Source organism: Parus major, chromosome 7 (genome assembly GCF_001522545.3).
Source record: "Parus major isolate Abel chromosome 7, Parus_major1.1, whole genome shotgun sequence".
Lineage (NCBI taxonomy): Eukaryota > Metazoa > Chordata > Aves > Passeriformes > Paridae > Parus > Parus major.
In genome coordinates this window covers 16,399,129-16,414,795 of record NC_031776.1, presented here as the reverse complement: position 1 = coordinate 16,414,795, position 15,667 = coordinate 16,399,129, and the positions used below count along the sequence as shown (strand labels likewise).

General features: G+C 40.5%; 1 protein-coding gene across 1 annotated transcript in view; it reads right to left on the bottom strand.

Moving 5' to 3' along the window:
- CHN1 (chimerin 1) overlaps positions 1-15,667 on the bottom strand; it is a 73,368-nt gene that overhangs the window by 29,146 nt on the left and 28,555 nt on the right. The gene's annotated exons all lie outside the window — the stretch shown is intronic.

The following is a 15,667-nucleotide window of genomic DNA, read 5'->3' as shown; positions in this document are numbered from 1 at the left end:
GCCCGGACCCGCCCGGCCCCCTCCGGGAGAGGCACCCGCGGCATGAACCGCGACCAGCAGCCTCAGGGGAAGCGGCTGTCCCCGACCCCCCATCTGACTGACATGGCCTGTGCACCAGGAGGTACGGCTAGAAGCGGGAAATGTGACCTCTGATGGGCACCACTCTTCCCTTAAAATTACGTTTTTCAGTGCTTTTCGTGTGAAAACACGCTCACCAATCTCACATCTTGTAGGGATGTGAACACAAATGTCAACCCAAGTTCACTGCAGCTCTCCATCCAGCAAAGACCTGAACCCCGAACTGCTGGTGCCGCCTCTCTTTAGCAATCTGCAGATTCTAACAGAAGGTGAATGACCACAGGCTCCCACTGGACCGAAACCTGGAGTTTGGACGGATGCAACCGAGGATGAAGCATGCACAGGGCAGTCTGCTCCTGGCCAGCCCTCACACAAACTATTTCACACAACCGTTCAAGCCTTGAAGTTAACTGCCACAGGAGCCAGAACCGAGGGGCTCACAAGAGCAGGGCAGACTATGTCACATCCACCCGGAGCTGCCCACCAGGGCAGCCCAGCTCAAGCGGCTCCCTGCAGCCGAGCGCCGACAGCCGGGAGGGAGGGTCACCACGACGGCCACTCTGCCCCTCGCCTCTGGTGCTCTCCAAGCATTTGTGAGCAGTCTTTGTCAGAAACAGCAAAAACGGACCCTTGATCTGACTACAGCCAAGCTTCACACGGTGGGGATGACCACCCTGCCGAGATGTAGGGTGCCAGGGCACCTTTCCTTGCAGCGCCTGCCTGTGCAGACAGCCGGCGTGCAGCCCTCCCTCCCTCTGCACAGGCTGCCGCACTGCAACCGCTCTCCCTGCTGCAGCAGAGGTATTTTTATCTCTCCTGAGTCAGAAACCGACGACAAGCACAGTTTGTCACAAGCTTCTGGGTGGAATTGGTATGTGCTTTGCAGCTGGATCACAGTGTTCCAGTTTAGCTCAGTCCTGCCAATAGAGCTGAGAATAGTGCTCACTGGGAGCCCCCCTTCTGTTCTCTTGGGTGGCCACCCATACCTTCCCGACAGGTCTTAAAGATCTGCTGGCTTTCAGCATAAGGTAATGGTGCAGAGATTAAGGATCAAGGCTGGTGCTTCACTAAACACTAATCTGCAATAGAACTAGAAATTGAAACACTGGCTACAGATTATACGGGAGGATGCTGTCAGGCATTACTGGCTCATACAGGGGTCTGACTCAATTCCTGATTTCAATACAGGTAGGAGGCTGCTTGATCCATCCTATCGAGAAATACTTTTCCAATGACTACTTCAATCTGCCTGTCTTGCTTTTAACCACTCCTTTCTGCTGCAGGTGAATGTTCCTCTGGCATTTTTCTGTCCATCCTTGCAAGCGTATTAACACTCCATGGCAATAGGAGATCAAGAAAACTGAGATGATGAGTAAGAGATGACAAAAACTGACCACTTCATCTACACGAAGTGTGAAAATACCATGGACTTAGGGGAGGACGAAGCAGGCAGGCTTTTGTGCTCATTCTTTCCGTTCCTTCTAGCTAAAGTCACTTCATGGTTCAATTCCCAAGAACTACATCATGTGAAAGTCCTCATGGAACAGGTGGACCTACACCTGCCCCAGAGGAGTCATCCTCTCCAAACTTTGAGTGACAACAGGCTCAGGAAATAAGTAATGAATTCTAAAACCAATTCATTACACTTTTCTCTGCAACCCAAAATTCCTCTTATTTTTTTAAGGGAAAAAATGCATCACCAAAACTTCATATTGGAAATTAATTCTTTGAAAATAGAATTTGTTGGAAATAAATAATGCAGTGATTTTCAACAATAAATTTACTATCAGAATCAACTCTTACTATGTTGTATAATTCCACCTAAGAAGCAAAGTAAAGCAGGCTGAATTTCCCTTTCAATTGCTAGTAGAGCACATATCTGGTTTTTGGCATACTTAGTCCTTAATTGTCAGCTTCTCTTTTCCTAATTCTGAAGAACTGAGTTATTTTCAATGGCACTTTAGAGTCATGCTAGTAGAAACAGATCCTGGATCCTGGAAAATTAAATCTAAGAATGCCAATAAAAAGGTAAGCAAAACTACCCAACAGGGAAAGGTCCTGTCTCATGGTTGTAATTATAAAAATGTGTTATAATCTGGAAAGTAGTTATACAATTATGAATTTTAATTTTAACACTGCTTTGTGTTACAGTACTCTAACAGAGGCTGCTTATCGGTTTCACATAAATCAGCTTCCTGTTGTTCAGTGCGAGCGTTTTCTGCTGTTTACAAATACAGGAGTACTGGGCTCACCACCTACCCTTACAACCATTCTCCTGGCTACATGCTCTACGGTAGCGTACACCAGAAACAGAGACTGAAAGAAAGTTAAAGCCATAAAGCTAGCAACTGAAAAATTCAAATTTATACAACTGCTTTCAGATGACACAATTTTATAATGTGTAAACTGCCTAAATTTGGGTGTTTGCCTTCGCAAAGTAATGCTTTACACAGACCAAATGCTTTCGAAAACCAAACTGAAGAATGACATTTCTGTTGTACACAACTTCCTGACAACAGTTTGGGTCATCAGGCAGGTCCAGATCTTTAACTTTTTAGTATGTGAGATAATGAAGTAAGAGAGAGCAAGCCACTGTCCTCAGGCAGCCCTAGTCACTGCAGAGATGAGTCATCCCTGAGAGCAAACAAGTGAAGTCACAGGGACTTGAGGCTTAACTCAAATCCTGCAGGAAGCTATCCACTCCCAAGATACTCTTCTGCTCCAGGCCCCCTGTGCTGTCTCTATTGCCTCTAGCCTGCAGGTCCTGCTCCTCTTCTTACACCTTTGGCTGGCTTTTGATTCAATGCCTGCTCTCCACCAGTGGCTCCTGTACTCCCACCTGCCTGCAAAGTCTCCTCTCCGGAGGCTTTCATTTTCCAACAAATTATCTTTATAACTTGCTCTGCCTGAAGATATTGCCTGCTGCATACTGGATTAAAAAGATGTGAAAATCTGAAGAGGAAAGTAATTTTCTTTCCACTTTCCTACGATTTAATTTCATTTTTTTTAGTAATTGTGTCTAACAAACATTTGCAATCACAATTGCAGGTGCAGGGAGCAATACCCAGACTCCATGAGGAAGGAAACTGCAAAGCTGACATTCTTAGATTGAATTTCAGGACATGATTTCACAGGGTTGAGGTGAACTGAAAATGGAATGACTGGAACCAGCAGCTGAGCAACTTCTCAGCAGAGCATGCACCAGAGCAGCCTCAGTCCCGTACATTTTAGTGATTTAAGCACTAAAAAGCCAAACCCAGCAACACAACAGCCTTTAAAGCATGACATCTGTTTAGGGGTTCTACATCATACATATGGACTGAAGGGAAAAAAAAGAAAAAAAGGAAAGACTATAATGTGCTATTTCAAATGTTCTCATTTGTTATAAAACCTCAGCTATAAGAGTGGTTCAGTCTAGGTCCTACTGGGACTCCACTTTCCTTACTTGTCCCTGGAGCAGTCTTTCAGGGTGCAGGAGGAACAGCTGTTCTCTGGAGCCCTATTTGCTCTCAGTGTTAGCTGGATAATGTATGCGTATTTTCTGGTACTAATCTCCCAATCAGTAAGTCTTATTATGAAGCCTTCACAGAATTGATTTAAAAGTCATCTGCGACTTGCAGTAAATTCCAATTAGTCACTCTCTGAAAGGCACATTATGTAAGTTTAATCCAGTCACAGAGTTCAGTCGACATCGTACAAATTATCTTTCTAAAAAGGGAAATCAATGCATTCCCATTTATTGAGTAATAAAGTGGAATTACTTCAGGAAGCAAAAAACCCAAACCAAACCCAAACCAAAACAGAAAATTCAAGTCAGGTTATGATCACAGGTCCCAGACTAACCAGATTAGAACTGATCATTTGATCCTGAAGCCCATGTACATTTCCAATACAATGGAATGTTTAGTTTTCTGAGCACCTGGCTCCACTCTTAAACACATTATCATGTTTTCTTCAGAATGCATGTGTAACACACTGCAGGCTTTTCATTCTCAAATGGTATTTTCATGTTGTTATGACTAAATATGCCTTTATTGTTTCAGAATTTATATATAACATGATCCCTTCCCTGTATTTTAATAATAACCAGCAGTTATATTGCATGCATTTTTAGAAAATGTCAAATACGATGCCCTATTGTACATGTATCAAGAAACATGTATCAAGAGATCTGGTTTACTATGCAGTGAGCCACTGTACATTTTGCAGTATTCTGTTTCACTGTATAGCTAACTTAGCCAAATGCATATGCTCAGAAAATCCTTGCTTGTATGAACACTTTATGAGCCTATTTTATGGCCTCAGTACATGATTTTCAAAAGCTAATCACTTGGATTGTGAAACTGAGCCAAATTTCCTCAGTGCTGCTCTTAGTGAAAGTTTGTTCCAAGCTAAATATAACTTTTCATAGGATTGTTCTTAAGGGGAAAGAGGAACCCAAAATTTTACTTTTCATTTAAAAGTGGTGATAATCTGCTTTCAGAGAATTTTCTTCACTTGCAGAATACTAATACCAGGCATAGCCTCTGCCCACATGGTATGAGCAGAGGGTAGGAATGCTATTAAAACAGAAGTTCTGCCTGACATCTCAGACGCATCACACAGTCTCAGCCACTTCTCTTGCTGCCATTCCAACACAGCCACATTTACCTGGCACATGGACACCTTCAGGCTCCCACAGGGCTCCAGCAGAATGGAATCCCCAGGCAACACAGAGCCCCACTTTCAGTTACCCACAAGGAGTTGGGTTTAAGTCATGGTTAAATGATGAAATCTTACTCCTGAGAAAAGTTCTGGTTTTTATAACAGTATATTCCAAATGGACCGACTTCTAATTAAATCAGACTTTCCCCAACCCCTCCAGTGAACTACTTATAGCAAAATCTAAAATCTGAAAAAAAAAATCGCTATTTATGTTTTTGCTAAAAGTGTATATGATTTCCATAGCTGGTAATGAACATTTTTATACCTAGAATTTTAAAAGAAAGTTTAAAAAAATTTTTAATTGAAAATTTAATCAAACAAATTCAGCCAAAATGTTGGCTTGACTTAAAGTAAGGCTGTTAAATAAAATTAATTAATTGATTAAATAATCAACTCCAAAGTTTAAATTATGAAAAAAATGTTGCCTGATATTGCTACCTGAAATTACTGCATCAAAAGTGAGTTCCTTCAGTACTATATTGTGCAATACAATTAAAGTGTATTGGCATTATTTGGGAAGACTGTTCCCAGTGGTGTGTTTACCATGCAGAGCATACTCATAAAAATGCAGAAAGATCTTCAGAAAAGCCAACAGAAAAGCTTTTCTGTAGCTTTACTCCTAAAACCTACTGGTCCCAATCAGCTGATTGGGATCTGGGTTTATTTTGTTCCTAGTGTCAGGCTGTAGATTTGCTCCTGGCAGTTACTTACATGGGCCTTTGGAATGACCATTCCAAACTGTGCAGCAGCAAAAACAACCCATTTGACTATTCCTCTCTTTCAGTTACTGGCAAGGCAAAACCAATAAACATTTACTGCTCTGGATAGTGGCACAAAAGCAAGGCACTTTCCAGTGGCAAATACAACCCATTCTTTTCCTGGGTGGGGGGGATACATTTTGGTATATAACTATGGATCTAAACATGGCAAAAATAAAATAAAAATTTCTCAGTACCTTCAGGAAGTTCTGCTTTTGGTCTGGCTCTGGAGGAATTTGCTAATATCAAGTGACTGTGCTTTCAGCGAGGTCAGCAACTGGCCTGCCATGTACAGGTAATTCCAGGGGTTTCCTCCACACTCCACAGGTACAAATCCCACTACAGGGGTGTATGTGGGCACATGGTACGGATGTGCACAGGTAGGGGTGTGATGTTGCAATCAATAGTTGTGCTCACCATTATTGGTGAGCTATAATATATATAAGCTATATATATTATATATAAGCTACAGCTACAAGTTTCTTTATGCAACATAAATAGTGCTATGTGAGTATACACATACAGAGTTGCACTGTGGATGAAGAAGTGCAGTCCTGCCCTCAACTCAGGACAAGCAGGAGCCACAGGGCTCTTCCCTACAGACACCAGTGCAAGATGTCCCCATGGCCCCAGCTGCCAATAACCCACTGCTCCAGCACTTTCCCTAATGGCAGACACCACCAGCCTGCTTGTGAGAAGCAGGACGTGACTGCTTTACAAAAGGAGAGCTGCCACCAAGCTGTGTGACACTGAGGCAGGAGATGCCAATCAAACACCATGATAAAAGCTACCCAAAAAGCTAAGAAATGAGCTCCTAACTCTGACTGCGGTGAGGAAAGAAGTTCCCATGACTATGAGTTTAAGCTGAGGCATAAACTTTGTAGTAGCTTCTTACCAGAGTCCTATTCTTCTGCCTGAAAACAGACTGCATTAAAAGGGGGCCAACCCAAACCAGACCTGGGAAAGTACAGGAGACCAAGAAGTGGTAGAGGACAGAAGGCACCACCTCCCTGCCTCAGGGGCCTGGCAGCATCATTGTTCCCCAGGTAAATAATTCAAGACAACTTGTGAAAAAGAAGAGAAGCATCATTAAACACTGGAATTGGTCTCCAGTAAATCCTCCAGACAAAGACTATCCTTTACAATTTTGCTTTCTGTCCTTCCCATCTATTCTTCATCCTTCACAGTTTTGGTTTTGGTCCATCCTATCTTTCTCCCCTCCTGCCAAGAGGTGGTATGCTAAACAGTGAGTTAAAGCATATGCCTTGGTCAGGTGCTCCTCTCCCTGGGCAAGGCAGGAGCAGAGGGACTGGGAGGACTCACATAGTTTAAAAGTTAATTATTACGCCATGACACATTGCTAAACTGGAGCTAGCGAGATCTCTCTTGCAGCTACAAGGCCTTCAGGAAGAGGAGCTGGTGGAACAAGGAGCTCTGCCTAGGGGAACAACCCTCCTCTTGGACAGCAACACAGACACTGCTCCTCAGCAACTTCTCCATCTTGCTCTCATTGAGTCAGCATTTCCTATTTCAGCTGAGAGCACTGCCTTTTCTTCCCATCTCTTTGTCTGGGATATGTCTCCCTGCTGCTCTGCAGGGAGCTGAGCTGCTGTGACCGAGGCTCAAGTGATGTTCATTGCAGTGAAGGGTCATTCCAGCAAAAGCCTCTTGACTCATGACATGTCAAGGCAGGCTGTACTCCAAAAAGACCTTAAAAGTAATTTATAAATGCCATGTGCTCTATAGGAGTGATAGCAGTTGAAATGAAATGCAAATTGGCAGCTGCATGAATGCTCCTCTTTTGGCAAATGCTCTTTATTACTGATATACTAAATTAAAGCATTGCAAGAGAAAACAGGCTGTTAAGACTAATAGTTTGAAACCACAAGGGACTGGTGGTTTTATTCCTCATCTGACCCATACTGTAATAAGAATTTCCTCAAATAAAAGGAAAGATAAAAGTGAAAGAGAAGTTTAACCATACCCTTTGATGAGGAAATAAATGTTTCATTTCCTTTATAATATCCATTTAAGAATCTTATAGATAAAAGCAGTTTCTATAATCAACCTTTGTTATCTTTTTGTATCTGAAAATGTATACACTTAGGGATAACAGAAATCATGTAATCCACAAGGTCTTTCTATTCATACATTTATTAGGTTTTTAATTTATTTTTTTCCTTTGGAATAGTAGTTTTGGCTACTGGTATAACTTGGGGAAATGGTATGGAAATTTCTTTTTATGTCTCATCAATATTTTCTTACCTGATGTATAATATTAATTTCACATTAGTCTTGACTGGCAGTCTAATGCATCTAATATTAGCCTTTTTTCGTTCTACATGGTAATTCAATTTAGCCTAATTCAATGTATGTTATAATTGAAAACTGCAGCTCATTAATTTCTAAACACTCTTTGTATTTCAGACTATACCTGCTCCTTTGGCATAGCCTCTATTTTGAATCCATCCACTTCTTCCTGAATAAGCTGTGTTGCTATGGTACATGTGCTGTCACAGTTTCTTTTTTAATCATACTTTCAGTCCATAATCATACTTATTTAGCATAAATAAGAGTAAGAATGCAGTCTCCTAATCCTTCCTGAATTACCATTTGATTTGAACCGATCAGTCAAGGTGAAAACAATGTTTAACCTGAAGAAATAGTAGAGTTGTCAAATGGCTATATGCAATGTGCTTGCAGAATTTATAATGGTGAAAACCTGCTTATGGACCACCTCACTGCAGAAAAATTAAACAATGGGGTAACCCCCAGTGCTCACCAACACTCCTCAGGGACCCTGATTACCATTTTTTGTAGGTCCATATGTGTCCATGGGTATAGCTGCACCAGTGGGTCAGGATCTGTTCATTTTATACAGTGCAATTAGGCACACTTGGAGAATCAGATGGGCTGATCATCCTTCAGATGAGTCTCATGTGGACTCCCATTTCCTTGCATAAATCTCTATTTAAATCAACACTGCTTTGAAACCTGTAATGAATAAAACCAGAGTGGAATTGGCAGCATCGTTAGTCTGCTCCCAAAGTCACATTATCAATTATTAACAAATTATCAGTTTATTTCCACCCATAAAGTCTTCTAATCCCTGCACATTCTCAGAAAAGGCTCATTTCACTTCTGTTGACCAGTGTTTGAATTTTCTCTTCTCTCCTTTTACACATATGGTTCATCTTTCCTATTTATTCCCTCTAAGTTTCCTAATTAACATTTTAAAATGCTTCTGTCAGGAAAATTTTTCCTATAAGGGCAGTAAACATGCCATTTCCCTACAGAAAGCTATGACAGATAAAAATTCTTGAGACAGGCACTCAAGAAATCATCATCTCAAATGGTCAAACACAGCATCTTTGAAACAAATTTAAATAACCACTTGATTTGAAAATGGAATTATTTGGAATGATTCAAAATGGGGCTGTCAATATAACTCCCCATCATAAATCTTGGCTATAAGAATATTTATCTTTCAAGGGAGCAGCACTGGCATGTGGATGGATCATACAACCTCTGTTACACAGGAGAGACTCTAGGGGTTTTTATTTTTTCCCCCCAACAAGCCTGTGGTTTCTTACAACATAATGTTTAGTTGATGTCTATTTTCAGTTGAAATACACTAGTCCCAGGTCCCTGTCTACACCTGGGATTTCAGATGCACGTGGTCTTTGACCAACAGCTTTTATTTTGAGTACAGGTCACATCAAAGTTAAAATACTAAGTTTAGGGTATATTTGCATTACTTAAGTTCAGTGGAAATGAACAGAATGTTAAACCAGCACAACTTCTTTCTTTCTTTCTTAATATGCTTTTCATCTTACCTTACAGGGCAATTTCTCATTTGTACTGCCACCATCAACTAGCACTTTAAAATGACACTGCTTATAAGATTTCTAACACTGAAGTTGTGTGAATTTTCAATAATAAAAACAGCCCAAGAGAATTAACCCATCAGGTCCATAAAAAATTGTCCAGTAAGCTCTCAGCACGATCAGCTTACTGAGCAGTGAGTCTGCCTTGAGAACTGCAGTGTGGCAGAGGTGACTGGAAGCTCCCAAGCACCAGCTGTGACCAGTGCTAGCAAGGATTTGGATGGAAGCTGGAGGGAATGAGAAGCTGTCACTTAAGAGCCTGAGCACTTGAAATTCTGTGAAACATAACAACACAGGATAGTTTCTGCAATTTTTGTGCACTTGCATTAAACATACAGCTACTCTAATCATCATCCAGTTCACAGAAATGCCTGAATGCAAATGTAATTCACTATCATATTAACTTTGGGAAATGGCTTCAAGACTTTTCCAGCAATGTAAAATTATCAGAAATCTTCTATCAATAAACTATTTGACACAAGATATAAAACACAGAGCTTTTAAAATGTAAATTTTTTTTTTAAGATTTCCATTACATGCAAAATGGAAATTTGGAACAGAGCCTTTTCATATTTTCACAGAATTCCTTCATTCCCTCTCAGGAAGGGTAAAAGCTGCTTGCCTCTAAGTGCTACTAATCTAATTCACAAATTGGAAAACATGAAAAAAATATTAAATCACATACACATATGACTAAGGCTTAATAGAGGACATTAGGCTCTGTGATACTAGCTCTAAGGTTCCTAATGCAACTTCTTTCTAACTGCTTAAGCTCTAAGAAAATGAAATAATAATCTCCACTACACAGCAATATAATTGAAGTGCATTATAATGTGAACTTCACTATTAAAAACATATCATCTTTTACTTATTTTGGAAATTGTATCGAAGTTGGAATTGAGGATTATCAATATTAACATGATGAAGACGACAGCAACAACTGAGAACCAGAATTTTCAGTGTGGTGATTCTTACCTTACTGAAACATTAGGACTGTAGGAACATTAAATGCCGGAAGCAACACTGTTTCTAACTGCTGATGATGTGCAGAAGAAAGGTTAAATATGGAAAAGTTTAATGTTCTAAAAGTTAATGATCAAAGGAAGACTTTGCAAAACTGTCAAGAGTTGCTGTCTTTGCTGATGACAAGTGTGACAGGTTTGAAATAATAGGAGCAAGTAGTTTGTTGAGCTTAGTAATAAAACTGCTCTCCTTACTTTGTTCAGTCAGAAAACATTCAGCTAGAGACTAAAATTAAGCATGAGAAGTTTTAGCTGAAAATATCTTTTTTCCTGTGAAAGATTAAAAAGAAAGAAACAAGGACCAGAACAGATCAGCTTCTGTGGAATTAACCACAGGAAAAATGTTGTTCTTCTTTTCTTTCACAGTCTACTTGTTTTAAGCATACCTAACTACTTCTCTTTTTGCTACCACCTCTAAAGAAAGCATTTCACTCACCATGAGCCTCAAGCATTTGCTAACCACTTATGAATGGGCAATTATTAGTGGAGCAGATGCACCTGCCTATCAGTGCATTCTCTAACATTCTGGTGGGGGTGACATCAGACCACCACAGCTCCACATCCTTCCCATCTCTGTACAGAAGCCAAAAGACATGTATTTGTACCTGGAAGCATGCAAACAGTAAAATGCTTTCCCTGCTCTCATCTAGACACACACACAACAAACAGTAGGGAAAGGAGTTTATCTGAATAAAGAGAGAGGTACGTGGAGAAAATCCCTGGTACTCAGACTCCTAGCACAGGTTTGAACTGGCTGCACAGAGCTGCAGAAGGCATAAAATGCAAGATATTTCAGATAAAAGTTCACAGCCAGAGGTGCTACCAACTGCACTGCCCCAGCTTCTCCTTGAGCCTCTCACGTTCTAGGAGTGACCAGACCTGTCCAATTTATGAGATCGGACACAATCACAGCCCAAGGTGATTATCACCAGCTATACAGTGTCACGTTATAAAGTTTAAGTAAGGTAAGAAACTTGTAAATAACTGAATTATCCTTTTATAGGGCTCTTAATTCAACAGTCCAGGCTGTTTCCTGTAGAAGTGATTACTAATAGAAAATAATTAGGAGATGCCAGATGGGAGGAGGAGTTAAAAAAAAATAAGACCCCGAACTCACACAGCTAAGGAATGAGAACAACAAAGGAGAGATCAGCCAACTAGCAACCCACCACAGTCGCTCACCATCCAGAAAGCCCTTTGCATAGGCAATAAATCAGAACCACACACCTGCTTTAGAGGTTGCCCAGAGACTGACCCACCTTTTCCCTTCTGTGGCCACTGCATGGATTATTCAGTTGTGGGAAAGCATAAAAAGTCAAAGTAGCCACAGGTGTTTTTTTTTAAAAAAAGGGGAAAGAAGATTTTAATTTACTTATATGTGTCCATGTGGCTTCCCCAGTGTACCTGTAGGTGGTACCTAGACTTTTTGGAAGCCTCAGGTGTAAGGCCCATAGGGCAGGTCAGCAGCAGACTCAACAGCTCTCCATTGCTCATCTGGAGCTGAGCTGGACCTCTGTATTTCTGTCCCAACCACTAAGGTCCACTAGGGTGGGAAAACTCTTTCTCACCCTCAAGAGTGCCCAAAGAAAGCCATCCTCTGGCTCTTCAAGAGCAAAGGAAGAGTCCTCCCTCCTCCCCTGCGTGTCTTTTTGCACTAGCCTATCCCATTTACAAAAGAAGGGAATTTCTGCCAGTACATGTAAGAGAGGTTAGGGCTGTACAATACTTTTTGAAGGGCATTAAAAATGTAGCCAGATCCAAACCACCAAGCATTAGAAACCCTGGAAAGAACTGAGGTGAAAGCTTCACACTGACTCAACACTGAGAAACACAGGAAAAAAGTATGTTATTATTCACTGCTAATGGTTTCATTTTATCAGTAACAACACAAGCATTATACTTTAGAATTAATTGCACAGTAACTGTGCTGCTTTACAGCCTTTTTAACAGTTCTGCACACTATTCATCTTACAAAGGCTCAATCAGGCACAGGGCATATGCTGAGGGTAATTACTCACCACACTTCTGCTAAGGGTCTGATGTGTGAGTCTGAAAAACTAGCCCCACTCGATTTCACATGGCAGCTGCCTGTCTCAGTATAATTTGACACCAAACTTTCTGAAGACTGTATCTTTGTATACACATCTCACATGTCAGATCATAAAAAAGCCATACTTAGCTGAAAAAGCAGAAAATAACTTGAAAGGTCATCTCAGCAAGCAGTGAAGTGACTTGTACCCATGACAAAAGGCTGAAGCAGGATGCTGATCCTCAGCTGTGTTTACCTTCAGAAGGAAGGGAACACCTCTACCGGAGTAGCATAGCAACGGGAGGTGCAGTCTGCTTGAAACACAGGCTGACCTAAGGCACTCCTCACTGCCTGCAGGCTGTGAAACCTTATTTATTCTGACCCTTGTAATACTGCATCAGCAACACGCAATCAGCAACACAAGCACACAGCTTTAACTTCATGTTAAGCCCCCACATTTTGGTGTAAGCATTACATCAGTGTGCTCTGGAGGTGCAGACACACACACACAGACAGGCAGACAAGCCCTGCAGGGCTCACTGGAATCAGCCAGGAGACCATTTGGAACCTGTGGGAATTAACTGAGCACGGCTGAGCACGAACCAGAGCTGGCACCAGCAGAAGAAGAAAGAATTTGAACTGGGAGAAACAGGAGAACTATGGGACAGAGTTTAACACTACAGGTCCAGTTAGAGACCCTTAAATAAACAAGTTTTGCTTCCTAATTTATCTTTTATAAGCATAAGATACTGATAAGAGTAAACTAGATATTCTGTGTGTGACCTGGGGTTTAAATTAGCAAAGTACATGCTTCATTTGGAAGCTCTGAATCTTAAATTGAAATCAGATGATTTCAATGAATCAATTTTACTGCCATGATGAGCACAAATAAGGGCTTGGGTTACTCTTGGTGATTATAAGTAGAAAAAGGACTGTAATTTGGCGAAATAATTTTCTTTGTGCTGATGTCTGTACACTGGGCAACATGCACTTAACTCTCCTTTCCTGGGTATTAATAAACACAGGGTTAAGTTAAAACCATATATATTAGTAAAAATGCATTGTAACCATTTGCAGGCCTAGTTTGGACTGCAGGTGCCATATAGAATACCATACATGACACTGGTTCCCCACCAACATAAATGCTAATGCACAGAAAGGGAAGATGGGGAAGAATGAGGCTGGGGCAATCTCTTCTGAGCATGATGTTGCTGATATGCTGGAGCAGCTACCTAAAAAGTAGGCTTGTCTTTCATCCTGCTAAGAACTTTCTCAGAATTGACAAAATTGTCTGTGCTTTGAAGTCTCTGCTGAAAGATGGGCTAAACCCAGAAGAAATAAATAGAAGTTTCTGCCTTCCACAGAGTTATGTTTTATTTATAAATTACATTAAAGTTACAGAGTGATTGTCATGGACACCCGCGCAGGGACTGGAAAGGAACATTTGTGAGAAAAGAGTTGACAATCTCCTCAAGTTAACCCATGGGATTCTTCAGTGCTCGGTATCCTGCATCTTTAAATGTACTTTTAGGTAAACATTCATTAGTTGCACTTCTAAAAACATTATTGCTTCATCATTACCTTGTTACAGCTATGGCTTGTTTAGATGTTGTATACGTTATACACCCATCTTTTAAGTTAAGTCAAGTAAATGGAAATATTTCAAACAACCTCCAGGATGAAGATTGCTTCAGCTCTCAAAGCACACTTTGCTCCTGATTATTAAGACCAGATCTTTTTTTTAGCCCCTATCAGTTCCAGAATTGGCATTAATGGGCACCAAGCAGCGCCAGTCAGAGCTGTCTTCCTCTATCACAGACCTCAATAAAGGTGCCTTTATTTCCATGACAGCTACTGCAACTTCCTTGGCTACAGCTTCTCATGTGCTGCCACTGAAGATAAAATAAGCTGTGGTGAAGGAAAGGTTTAAGCAGATCTTACTAACAGATTTGACTGAGAGCAAAAGTAGAAAAGTAGTAGTGTCATTAAATAGAAGTGTCAGTTTAAAGTTGGAAGGTAAGACTGGTCCCTCTGCAAACACCTGAAAGTATCACCCTGGATTTTGTATGTGGAGTCTGTTGTGAAATCATTAAAAATGTACACAGATCACGCTTAACTTTGTCTTTGGAGACAGGTGTAAAAGCATGTTTCCTACTAAAATTATACAGATTTACATTTTCAGATCTCCTTGCACAGATTTGCAGAAAATCAGCCTTCTTCACTATAGAGGAAAAAATGGTATCACCAACTAAGGTAATTGAAAACAGAAAAAGAAAATTGCTTTTGTTGGGTGACTGCTGCTACAAGTCTTCTCTCATGTCTTTCCATCTATAGGAATTGAATGGAATGTAGTACAGTTTAGAAGGGGTCTTTAATTGATTTTCAGCCACTAAAGTTCTTGAAGAAATAGCATATCACCAAAGTAAACATGAATAGATATGATTCAGTTGCTATCCTAACATTTACCCCAGCATTTCATTTTGAAAGACAGGATAACACACAACCAATGATTTAATTTTTTTCATAACAAATATTAAATCTTAAATCAGTCACTCATACAACTTCTTATGCATTATACATATTACAAAGAATTCCAAAACATGTCAAAGTGAAAAAATTGTTTTGCAGGGCTTTAAAGAAGGACTTTGATATGTGTTTTAGATATTTACTAATTTCTAAGAGCTGCCATTTTTATGAGGTGTTTAACTGAATCAAGTCATCTGCTCTAAGGCCATAACTGCCTTTGAGAGTAGAGAATGTTCAGAGACCCATCAGTTTTCAAAGCACAGGAGGAATACTAAATCTTACGATACTGGGCATTATTTCCACTTCCACACTAGGTCATACAGATTGAATCCACATGGGAAACCCTCTTTTTAATCATTCTTAGCCCTCTCTTAACACGCAGACCACAATGGCTCCACAATTGAGTTGTGAACAATTTACAGACTGTTTTGGGAACCAGCATTTTAACACACCAGCTAAAATGTCTGAATGGGACATTCCAATAGGACAAGCACTCTCCTGTTTTCAGTCTCTCCTCCTCCAGTTATCTCTTGACTATTTTGTAATTCCTTCATAGGTTATGAAAAGCATTAAATCATTAACCAGAAATTTTAACTTTTAACGTATACTTTTCCATGACATTCCTTCTCAGAATCAGTGAAGCACATGCTGTGCAGTGGATTA